Below are 13,492 nucleotides of genomic sequence, written 5' to 3'. Positions count from 1 at the left end.
TTTTTTTTTAAAAACCATTGCGTACAAAAACTACTAGTTACGGTTGCAATTATATGTTCTAACTTAAAAACAGCAATATATTAGACCGAGGTAGCTATCAGGGGAGTTTAAGTACAGTACCACTTAATCTCAACTGTGAGATTCACACACCTAATGACTTTATCCTGTTATGACACTTCTTCATTTGTTATTTCTCCCCTTTTTTTTTTTTACAAAAAAATCCTAGAACTAGTACTTTGTGGTCTAAAGCAGGGTGAGACAGGCTGGAAAGTGGGGAACAGGAAAGGGGGGCAAAGAACAAAGTCAGTTCAACAGTTAGTCACCAAGAAACAAGAGCAAAGTGGGACAAGTAATTAGGGACTGACTATAGTAGCGTCTGAATTCAGGAGAGAGGATAAGTAGATTTAGGGATGTAGGAAGTTAGAGGGCTTGTGACCTTGAATTAGGGTTCAATGATTTGTGAAGATACAGAAAATTATACAAGGTTTTGAAAGCCCTAGAAGAGAAAGCAGCAATGGCCTGCATTGGTTTCAAAGAGAAGATGGGGCCCAGAAAGCTAAAGCTGAATCTTTTGCATGCAATTGACTGCTATGCAAAATGCTACCAGAAGAATGGGAAATTAAATAATGTATTGATAAATTTTAATAGTTGAAAATTTAGTGATAGAATGAGAAATTCCACCTGCTATACACACTGGAAAAGGAGGTAGCAATGGCAGTGTGTTCCTGAGATCTGAGCAGAAGAATTTCATCTTCTACACATATCAGGAAGGTCAGTGGGCCTAAACTGTCAGAAGACCTAAACTGTTAGAAGGCCATAAGTTTTTTAAGTTAAAGTTTTTTACAGTAGAAATAGGGATACTGGGACTTCTTGAGTAAGTCAAGTTACTCCATACCAGGAAAGCACTTGGTGAGGAAAGAATGGTTTAAGATAATTGGCCTGGAAATAAACAGTCTTTAAACTAGGGGACTGTTTATATACTTTAATAGAGTTTGTCCCCAATACAAATGGAAACCTACAACTTCTATATGCAACTTGAACATTTTTAAACGGACTATCCCATTCTGGCCCATACTCATTGGCTTCCTGTCTGTCTGATTGTCCAAAGTAGAAGTTATGCTGAATTTGGAACCAGACATCTTGAATTTGAATCATAGCTCTATAATGTGTTACTTGCATGGCTTGGAACAAGTAACCTTCTCTGGGCCTTGATTTTCTCATGTGTAAAAAATATAGTCAAAATAGATTATCTCTAACTTCCTTTTTGGCTCTGAATTTATTATCCTATGATCTGTGACATTTTGTCACTTAAATGTACTTCTTATATTATTCAAATAAAGGGAATTATTCTCTCCTTAGGGAAAAGGAAAACTGAACTTTGAAGAGATGGTGAGGTGGGGGTAGGGTGGGGGGTGGCAGGAAGAGGGGGAGAGTTGTGGATAGTAGAGTAAGGGAGAATTTTGAAATTTGCTCAGGCCATGTTTGAAAGGCTGACTCTCAAAGAATTTTTGATTGGAATAAGCTGAAGAACATCTTGGCTTAAACAACTTATCATGGAGCAAGACTAAGGATACCATAGTTCCAATTGTGCCTGGACATTATTCATTCCCAGAGGACTGATTTCTTGGTTGAGAGTTACATTTACAAAATGTAAACATTTTATCAGTCAAGAGAGTCCTGAGGCTCTAATCCCATCAACTGGCTTTTCATTGTGGCTACCCTTAACCTAGCCTGGCCTCCCTAATTGCCCCCCTCACCCCACCCCCCATCCATTTCCCACCCTTAATCCTAGCTAGACTCCATTCTCCCTTGGCCTCTCCTAGGTCTCTCCCACAGTCTTTCTGTATATAAGGTCCAACTTGTCTCCATTAAGATGCTTAGATTCTTATAATCTAGCCAAAGGCTTAGATTCTTAAAATCTAGCCACTGCTCAGATTCTTATAATCTAGCCAATAGCTCACTAATGTTCAGACTCCTTAAGAGTCTGCCCAAAATGATGGATGTTCTAATAAAACTTTTCTTCGGCTGAAAGAAGGCTTGGGTCAAATTCTTTTGGGCAGTTGTGATTTTGGGGTCCCAGCACCCCTAAATCTCATCATGCTTATATAGTAAATATTAGCAGTCAGTGTTCAAATCTAATTCTTTCTTGACTCCACATCCAGGGTTCTTTCTTTCTTTCTTGTTTTTTTTTTTTAATAATTTACTTTTAATTTTCAACATTTACTTCCATAAGATTTTTGAGTTTTAAATTTTCTTCCTCTCCCTCTTCTCCTCCCTCCCTAAGACAGTGTGCAATTTGATACAAACTCTACTTATTCATTCATATTAAATGTATTTTCATATTAGTCATGGTGTAAAGATGAATTAGAATTAATGGGAGGAACCATGAGAAAGAAAAAACAAAACAAAACAATAAAAGAAAAGGAAAGCAAATAGTACACTTCCATCCGCATTCAGACTCCAAAGTTCTTTCTCTGGACAGGGATAACATTTTCCATCATGAGTCTTTTGGAGTTCTCTTAAATCCTTGCACTGCTGAGAAGAGCTAAGTCTCTCAAAGTCAGTCATTGCATAATGTGGCTGTTACTATGTACAATGTTCTCCTGGTTCTGTTCATTGCACTCAGCATCAGTTCATATGAGTCTTTCCAGGTTTTTCAAAGTTGCCTACTCAGTGATTTCTTATAGCACAATGGTATTCTATTACATTCATATACCACAACTTGTTCAACCATTTCTCAATTGATGGACATCCCTTCAATCTCCAATTTTTTTGCCACCACAAAAAGAGCTGCTGTAAATATTTTTGTACATGTAGGTTCTTTTTGCATTTTTATGATCTCTTTAAGATACAGACCTAGAAGTGGTATTGCTGGGTCAAAGGTTATGCACAGTTTTATAGCCCTTTGGGCCTAGTTCCAAATTGTTCTCCAAAATGGTTGGATCATTTCACAATTCCACCAACAATGTATTAGTGTTCCAATTTTCCCACATCTTCTCCAACATTTATCATTTTCCTGTTTTGTCATGTTGGCCAATTGAATAGGTGGTACCTCAGAGTTGTTTTGATTTGCATTTCTCTGATCAATGACGATTTATAGCATTTCTTCATATGACTTTAGATAGATTTAACTTCCTCATCTGAAAATTGTCTCTTCATATCCTTTGACCATTTTTAATTGGGGAATGACTTGTATTCTTATAAATTTGACTCAGTTCTCTATATATTTTAGAAATGAGGCCTTCATCAAATGGTTGTAAAAATTCTTTCCCAGCTTTCTGCTCCCCTTCTAACCTTGATTGCATTGGTTTTGTTTGTGCAAAAACTTTTCACTTTAGTGTAATAAAAATTATCCACTTTGCATTTCATAATGTTCTCTTTCTCTTGTTTGGTCATAAATTCTTCCCTTCTCCATGGATTTGACTCCTAAACTATTCCTTACTCTCCCAGGTTGCTTATAGTATCAGCCTTTATATCTAAATCCTGTACCCATTTTGACTTTCTTTTGACATACGGTATAAGATGTTGGTCTATGCCTAATTTCTGCCATACTATTTTCCAGTTTTCCAACCAATTTTTGTTAAATAGTGAGTTCTTATCCCAGAAGTTGGAGTCTTTGGACTTATCCAACAGTAGATTGCTACAGTCATTAACTGTTGTGTCTTGCATAGTAACCTATTCCACTGATCCACCACTCTATTTCTTAGCCGGTACCAAGTATATTTGGTGATTGCTGCTTTATAATACAATTCAAGATCTGGTACAACTAGACCACTTTCCCTTGCATTTCTTTCCATTAATGCCCTTGCTATTATGGACATTTTGTTCTTCCAGATGAATTTTGTTATTGTGTTTTCCAGCTCTATAAAATTTTTTTTTGGTAGTTTGATTGGTATGGCACTGAATACGTAATTTAATTTAGATAGAACAGTCATTTTTATTATATTAGTCCAGCCTACCATGAGCAACTGATGTTTTTCCAATGATTTAGATCTGACTTTATTTGTGTCAAAGTGTTTTGTAATTGTGTTCATATAGTTCCTGGGTTTGTTTTGGCAGGTAGATTCCCAAATATTTTATAATGTCTACAGTAATTTAAAATGGAATTTCTCTTTCTATCTCTTGCTATTGGGCTTTGTTAGTAATATATAGAAATGCTGATGATTTATGTGGGTTTATTTTATAGCCTGCAACTTTGCTAAATTTGTTTATTATTTCAAGAAATTTTTTATTTGATTCTCTAGGATTCTCTAAGTATATCATTGTATCATCTGTAAAGAGTGATAGCTTTGTTTCTTCTTTGCCTCTTCTAATGCCTTCAATTTCTTTTTCTTCTCTTATTGCTATAGCTAACATTTCTAGTACAATATTGAATAACAGTGATGATAATGGACATCCTTGTTTCACCCCTGATCTTCCTGGAAATGCTTCTAGCTTATCCTTATTACATATAATGCTTGCTGATAGTTTTTGGTAGATGCTATATACCATTTTAAGGAAGACTTAATTTATTCTTGTGCTCTCTAGTGTTTTTAATAGGAATGGGTGTTGTATTTTGTCAAATGCTTTTTTCTGTATCTATTGAGATAATCATATGATTTCTGTTAGTTCATTGTTGATATGATTAATTATGCTGATAGTTTTCCTAATATTAAGCCAGTCCTGCATTCCTGGTATAAATCCTACCTGGTCATAGTGTATTATCCTTGAGATAAGTGCTATAATTGCTTTGCTAATATTTAATTTAAATTTTTTGAATCTATATTTATTAGGGAAATCATTCTACACTTTTCTTTTTCTGTTTTGGCATTCCCATCACTACTGTATTTGCATCATAAAAAGAATTTGGTAGGACTTCTTTGCTTATTTCCCCAAATACTTTATATAGAATTGCCGTTGACTGTTCTTCAAATGTTTGATGGAATTCACTTATAAATCCATCTGATACTAGAGATTTTTTCTTAGGGAGTTAATTGATGGCTTGTTCAATTTCTTTCTCTGAATTGGAGTTATTTAAGTATTTTGTTTCCTCTTCCATTAATCTGGGCAATTTATATTTTTGTAAATATTCATCCATTTCACTAAGATTGTCAGATTTAATGGCACACAGGTGGGCAAAATAGCTCTTAATTATTGTTTTGATTTCCTCTTCATTGGTAGTGAATTCACTGTTTTCATCTTTGATGCTGGCAATTTGGTTTTTTCTTTCTTTTTTTTTCTTAATAAAATTAACCAAAGGTTTATCTATTTTAATGTTTTTTTCCCATAAAACCAGCTTTTAGTTTTATTTATTAATTCAATAGTTTTCTTAATTTCAATTTTATTAATCTCTCCTTTGGTTTTCAAAGTTCCTAATCTGGTATTTAATTGAGGATTTTTAATTTGTTCTTTTTCTAGCTTTTTTAAGTTGTATGCCTAATTCACTTATCTGTTCTTTCTCTGTTTTTTTCATTTAAACATTTAGAGATATAAAACTTCCCCTAAGGACCACTTCTGCTGCATCCCATAAATTTTGGCATATTGTCTTATTATTGCCATTCATGTGGATGAAGTTATTGATTATTTCTATGATTTATTGTTGGACCCATTCATTCTTTAGGATTAAATTATTTAGTTTCCAATTAATTTTTAGTCTATCTTTCCATGGCCCTTTATTACATGTAATTTTTATTGCACCATAATCTGAAAAGGATGCATTTAATATCTCTGCCTTTCTGCATTGGATTATGAGGTTTGTATGCCTTAATACATGGTCAGTTTTTGTGTATGTGCTATGTACCATCAAGAAAAAGGTATATTTTTTTCTATCCCCCATTCTATTTTTTCCAGAGGTCAACCATATCTAACTTTTCTAGAATTCTATTCAGCTCCTTAACTTCTTTCTTGTTTGTTTTGTCATTAGATTTATCTAGTTCTGAGAGGAGGAGATTGAGGTCCCCCCCCAGTATAACTTTGTTATTTATACCTTCCTGTAACTCCCTGAACTTCTTCTCTAAGAATCTGGATGCTATACCACTTGATGCATATATGTTTAGTAATAATATTACTTCATTGTCTATGGTGCCTTTTAGCAGAATGTAGTTTCCTTCCTTATCTCTTTTAATTACATTTACTTTTGCTTTTGCTTTGTCTGAGATCAGGATTGCTACCCCTGCTTTTTTGACTTCAGCTGAAGCATAATATATTCTGTTCCAGCTTTTTACCTTTACTCTGTATATATCCCTCTTCTTCAATTATGTTTCTTGTAAACAACATATTGTAGGATTATGATTCTTAATCCATTCTGCTATCCACTTCTGTTTTATGGGAGAGTTCATCTCATTCATATTCACAGTTATGATTACTATCTGTGTATTTCTCTCCATCCTATTTTCCCTCCTATTTATACTTTTCTCTCTCCTTTGTCCATTTCCTTTCTCACTAGAGTTTTGCTTTTGACCACTGCCTCCCTCAGTCTCCCCTCCCTTCTATTGGCCCCCTCCTTTTTCTTCACCTTAAGCCTTACTATTTCTTCCCTCCCATCCACCTCCTCCCTTTTCTTTCCTCTTTCCCCTCCTAATGCCTATAGGGTAAGTTAGATTTCTATACCTAACTGATTATGTTATTCCCTCTTTGAGCCAAATCTGATGAGAGAAAGCTTCAAACAATACTCATCTCACTCCCTTCTTTCCCTCTATTGTATTAGGTTTTTGTGCCTTTTCATGTGATATAATTTATCCTTGTCTGTTTCCTCCTTTCCTCTTCTCCCAGAACAATCCCTTATCACCACTTAATTAGATTTTTACATCAAAGTCAACTTATACCCATGTCCTCTGTCTATGTATACTTCTTTAAAATGTCAAAATAACATTACAGTTTTCAAGAGTTACAAGTGTCATCTTCCCTTGTAGGGATGTAAGCAGTTTGCCCTTAATAACATGTTGTTGTTTTTTTTCTTTCCTGTTTACCTTTTAATGCCTCCCTTGAGTCTTGTATTTGAAGATCAAATTTTCTGTTGAGCTCTGGTCTTTTCATCAGGAATATTTGGAAATCCCTTATTTTGTTGAATATCCATCTCCTTCCCTGAAAGATTACGTTCATATTCACTGGGTAGTTGATCCTTGGTTGTAATCCAAGCTTTTTTGCCTTATGGAATATTGTATTCCATGCCCTCTGATCTTTTAATGTAGAAGTTGCAAGGTTCTGTGTAATCCTGACTGTGGTTCCAAAATATTTAAATTGTTTCTTTCTGGCTGCTTGCAGTATTTTCTCTTTGACCTGGTAATATTGGAATTTGTCTACATTATCCCTTGGCATTTTCAGTTTAGGATTTCTTTTAGGAGGTGATCAAAGGATTCTTTCAATGACTTTCAATGACAAAGGGCAGTTTTCCTTGATGACTTCCTGAAAGATTCTGTCCAGGCTCTTTTTTTCCAACATGGTTTTCAGGTAGACCAATAATTTTTAAATGGTCTCTTCTGGATCTATTTTCCAGGTCAATTGTTTTACCAATGAGGTATTTTATGTTTTTTTTCCCCGATTTTTTCATTCTTTTGTTTCTGTTTGACTAATTTTTAATATCTCATGGAGTTGTTAGCTTATACTTGCCCAATTCCAATTTTTCACAAATTGTTTTCTTCGATTACACTTTGTATCCCCCTTTCCATTTGGCCTGTTTTACTTTTTAAAGAGTTCTTCTCTTTATGAGTTTTTGTGCCTCCTTTTCCATTTGGCCAATTCTGCTTTTCAAGGAGTTGATTTCTTCCATGTACTTTTTTCCCCCATTTGACCAGTTATATTTTTTAAGGACTTGTTTTCTACAGTCAGTTTTTCTCCTTCCTTTTCTAAGTTATTCACTCTTGCATACCTCTCATTTCTTTTTCCAAATTTTCTTCTACCTCTCTTACTTGACTTTTAAAATCCTTCTTGAGCTCTTCCAAGAAGACTTTTTGGTCTTAAGACCAGTTCATATTTCACTTTGAGGTTTCAGATGTAGGTATATTAACAATATTGTCCTCTTCTGAATTTGTGCCGTGATCTTCCTTGTCCCCATGGAAAGAATCTACGGTAATTGTCCATTTCTGCTTTTTGCTCATGGTGTTTGCCTATTTTCTGGCTTTTGAAGCTGAGCTATCCTGCTGGAGTGCAGGGGGCACTGACCCAAGCTTCTTGTGCTGGGAGCCTGGGACCTAGTCACTGACTTTTTGTGTTGGAGCCTCAGGTGCTGCAGAGGGAAGCTGTAGTGGTCTGGCAGCTTACCTGGTGCTGAGCTGGGATCAGCAACACTGGATCTCTTGGGGTGGGGGTGGGAAGTCTGGCTCCTGGAGGACACCTGCTCACCCGGGCTTCTTTAAAGCACTTGAATGTTTGGTTGCTTGGGGATGTCTGCCAGCCTGGAGCTATGCCTCTTGGAGTTGTGCTTCCTGTAGATGTGCTGAAGTACCACGAGATTTGGCTCCTGGAGAATGTTGGAAGATGTAGTGGTTGTCCAAGGTGGTGTTTACTGGTTCCCCTGCCTGTGTTGAGGCACTCAAGGGGTCATGGTGTTGGCTCTTGCCTGCTCCACCAATCTGGGGCTCAGGATCTCTCCCTGGTTTGCTGAGGTGGGGCTTGTTGCTGGTTTGCTGGGACACCTCCTGTCCTGTACTGCTCCTCCTCCCCTACAGCTGGAGGGGCCTTTCCTGTTAATCTCCCAAGCTTCCTGGGCTACAAGACTACTGCACTCTATCTTTCTGTTGGCTCCTCTACCAGGGTTTTTCCTGGGGTGATATTTTCTTGGTTTTTAGAGGTCAATAAAGGAGAATGAGAGTAACTTACTTCTTACTCTTCTGCCATCTTGGCTCCCAGAAGTCTCTCCCAGGGTTCTTTCCACTACATATATGTGTATATGTGTATACATATATGTATGCATGCATGCATACATGTATATATGTGTATATATATGTATATATGTATACATACATACACACACACACACACATATATATACATATAGCCTCTTTTCTATCTAGAAAAGAGAAAATGGGAAGAAGCAGGCATTAAAACTGTTACCTAGACACAGCTGATTTCATGGACAAGCTGTTTCTATCAGCTAACCGTATGAAAAGTTGAAAAGTTTGTATTATCAATAAGCAAAAAAAAAAAATTTCAAGAAAGGCAAAATCAGGACAATAGAACTTGGTAGGTTTGGTCAACTTTGCCCTTAATAAAGAACTAAGGAATATTATCACACAGTTAGAAATAAATATGAAGAATATAGGCAAATAGGGAAAGCATATGAGCTGATGCAAAGTGAAGTATGCAGGATTAGGAAAACAAAATTACAATGATTATAATAATGTATATGGAAAGAAAAATAACAACAAATCTAAATTGATCATTGTATAAGCTTGGCACTGAAGAAGAAATATGAAAATGCACCTCTCATCTTCCTTTTTCAAAAGTGGAACTATAGATGTGGAACACTACATATAATGTCAGACTTGACTGATGTACTGGTGAGTTTTGCTAAACTGTTTTTCTCCTCTCTTTTGTATTTGTTATAATGGATAACTCTCTGTGAGCCAAGAATATATACCTATGTCTATATCTATATCTATATCTATCTATCTACATATATTTCTATATGTATTTCCATATATCCCCAACTCTCAGAGGCTATGCCTTATAACAAATATATGTGTGTATGTATATGTACATATATGCATACACACTCATGTATATACACATACATGATAAGTCTAGGTAAATATACATGTATGTATATAGAAATGGAGGTGATGTTAAAAAAAAGTCTATAATATTTTTTTTTCAAAAATATTGCCCAGTAGAAACTAGGCATAGACCAAAATCTCGCAGTATATACCAAAATAAAGTCAAAATGAGTTCATGATTTAGATATAAAGGCTGATACTATAAGCAAACTGGGAGAGCAAGGAATAATTTACCTATGAAGAACAGAAGAATTCATGACCAAACAGGAGATAGAGAACATTATGAAACACAAAATAGATAATTTTTATTATATTAAATTAAAAAGGTTTTGCACTAACAAAGCCAATGCAACCAAGATTAGAAGGAAAGTAGAAAACTGGGAAATAATTTTTACAACCACTGTCTCTGATAAGGGCCTCATTTCTAAAATATATAGAGAATTAAGTCAAATTTATAAGAATATAAGTCATTCCTCAATTGATAAATAGTCAAAGGTTATGAATAGGCAGTTCTCAGATGAAGAAATTAAAACCATCTACAGTCATGTGAAAAAATCACTCTTGATTAGAGAAATGCAAATCAAAACAACTCTGAGGTACCACATCACACCTATCAGATTGGCCAACATGACAAAACAGGAAAATGATAAATGTTGGAGAAGAAGTGGGAAAATTGGAACACTAATGCGTTGTTGGTGGAGTTGTGAAATGATCCTACCATTTTGGAGAGCAATTTGGAACTAGGCCCAAAGGGTTATAAAAATGTGCATACCCTTTGACCCAGCAATAGCATTTCTAGGGCTATATCCCAAAGAGATCATACAAATGGGAAAAGGATCCATATGTACAGAAATATTTATAGCAGCTCTTTTTGTGGTGGCAAAGAATTGGAAATTGAGGGGATGCCCATCAATTGGGGAATGGCTGAACAAGTTGTGGTATATGAATGTAATGGAATACTACTGTGATATAAGAAATGATGAGCAGGCAGACCAGAAAAACCTGGTAAGACTTATATGGTCTGATGTTTCGTGAAGTGAGCACAACCAGGAGAACATTGTACACAGTAACAGCCATGTTGTGCAATGACTCAAGTTGATAGACTTAACCCTTCTCAGCAATGCAAAGATCTAAGACATCTCCAAAGGTCTCATGATGGAAAATGCTGTTCACATCCAAAGAAAGAACTATGGAGTTTGAATGCAGATCGAAGCATCCTATTTGCTATTTTTTTCTTCTGTTTTGTTTTGTTTCCTCTTTCTGATGGTTCTTCCTATTGGTTCTAATTCTTCCTTACAACATGACTAATGTGAAAATATGTTTAATAGGAATGTACATGTATAGCCTATGTCAGGTTGTATGCCGTCTTGAGGAGGGGGGGAGGCAGGGGGAGAAAAATTTAAAACTCAAAAGCTTATGGAAGTGATTGTTGATAAATCAAAATAAATTAACAAAAATTAATTAATTAATTAATTAATTAAATAAAAAATATTGCCCAGACCCTGAGGTATGAGTACTGGCCTTGTAAAATGAAGGAGAGTGATACCTAAATCCAACCTCTTCAGTGTCACTTTCCTTGGAGATTCCCATGACACCATTACCTAAATGAGCCTGCACATGATGTACATGAAAGTATAGAATAGAAGAAAACTCAGAAATAAAAACCAAAATAAAACAAATTCCTTTGTTAATGACAATGTTTTTTTATGTATTCATTCATTCACTTATTCATCACTTTCATTCATTCAAAAGATATCAACGAGCACCTGCTAGGTTTAAGACATAGCACTAGGTAACATGGAAAGTGCAAAGATGACTAGAAGAGGTAGCTGAAGCAGCCAGGCACCCTGAGGGAGAGATAGGAACCAGCACATACCAAGCAAGTCAAAACTCCACCACCACCACTACTTTGACCACCATCTTACCTCAGACCCTAGGGGAGACAGCCTAGCACCCTGAACCCAAGACCCTTAGAAACAGTATTGTTCCTGGCCCAGGGCCTTCAGCCATTGTCTAGGGAAGATGCATCCCTGTGGAGATGCAAACTGGCAACTGTTCCCACAATACTCTAACTGCAGATACTGAAAACCCAGAAAAGAAAGTTCTTGCCATTGTCAAATATTTCTGCAACCAGAAATTTATATGTTTTTATCAATAGAAATGATATTAAGGAAGAAGCATTAGCATTTGCTTTGCCGCTCTACCTTAAGGACCATGGGAGCTTTCCATTCGATTTACAGATAAAATGTTCCAATTGTATTGTCTCTCTCTTTAGAACTTGAGACAGCAAGAATTGTCTTCATTTTCTATATGTATCCCCAGCACTTAGCACGATGCTTTGCATAGACCAAGCTTTTAATAAATGCTTCATTCATTTATTAATTGGTAGTGGAAGGAACACAAACATTGGGTTCAAATACTAGCTGACAATTGTTTATTTTACCTTGGAGGAGTCACCAAGCCTCTCTTGGCTTTAGAGGTCCCCTCCCCACCACCCCTTGTAAAATGAGAGGTTCGGACTTTTGAGTCTTGCCCTCATGGAGTGTTCAGGCTAATGGGGGGAGGTAAGGCTTTCATCCAAATAACTATACCTCAAGTAGCAAGTGTAATATCAACAGTAAGATTGTGTACAGGAGAGATCACTGGTCATTTTGCGTCTGGAACATAGATACATCTCAGCACGAATGCGGCTTCATATGCAGCAACCCTCCAAAACACCATTTGATCTTTACTGACATTTACTTGGTAGGCACCAAATTAAGCTGCATGGGCTGCGTCATTGTTTGATCTTTGCTCCTTAAACAACAACCAAATAGTATTCAGAAATTAAAAAACCTTTTATCTTTCGCTGTCTTGTTTGTCTTCCCTTTCCACTTTTTATATGCAGTGCTTGTGTTTTTATAAGGTCAAGGCAAAGTTGGTGATTAAATAAACTTTGTGATACCTGCAATAATGCTTGCAAAGGGGTTACAAGTCTACAGAAGGGCTTGGCAAAAGCTCTGATGTTTGACTAAGACCATAATGGAGATTGCCAGCATGAGTGATTCTGATGTTTACTCCTCCCTGCTGCTTTATAATTGAGGATATCTTAGCCACAGTAGCTCATGTTTTCAGGGCCCAGATCTCTGTCTCTCTATTCTTGTTTCTCTGTCTCTGTCTCTAGAGCTAATCTCTTACTCTGTCTCTTATTGCCTCTGTCTGTATCTGTCTCTGTCTCTGTCTCTCTGTCTCAATCTCTCTGTGTCGTCTTTCTCTCTCCTTCTCTGTCTCTGTCTCTGTCTCTACCTCTCTGTCTCTCTCTCTTCCTGTCTCTGTCTCTCACTCGCTGTCACTGCCTCTCTGTCTTCCTCTGTCTCTCCCTCCACCCACCAACTTAAGAGAAGCACAAAGTTCCAATTAAACAAAGACATGTTTTCATTACTCCTCTCACTCCATGATTTACCATCTCATAGGAAGAAGAAAAAGTAAATCCTAAATGAATGAAAGATATGTATGCCTGGGTAAAATGTTATAAATTGTTCTAAATTGGAAGAAGTTTTCTAGTTTCCCAATTCAAAATCTGCACGTTTATCTTATTTTTTTTTTCCAGGAAATCATGAGAAATTGAATAGTTCCCTCTACATAGAGAGAGTGTATCTCTAAAGGTTCAGACAAAAGGGGTAGTTATTCTGATTGTTAACCTAAGGGGAGGGAGGTCAGGATAGTGAGCTGTTTATCTCCTAGACTGAACACTCCAATTACTCCCCTACCATCTTGTAGGTTCCTTATTGCCTTAGAATTCTTTTACTTTCTTATATAGT

This window comes from Vombatus ursinus, unplaced genomic scaffold, assembly GCF_900497805.2.
Source record: "Vombatus ursinus unplaced genomic scaffold, bare-nosed wombat genome assembly UNPS02014784.1, whole genome shotgun sequence".
NCBI classification, from domain to species: domain Eukaryota; kingdom Metazoa; phylum Chordata; class Mammalia; order Diprotodontia; family Vombatidae; genus Vombatus; species Vombatus ursinus.
Note: the sequence above shows the minus strand (reverse complement) of the source record.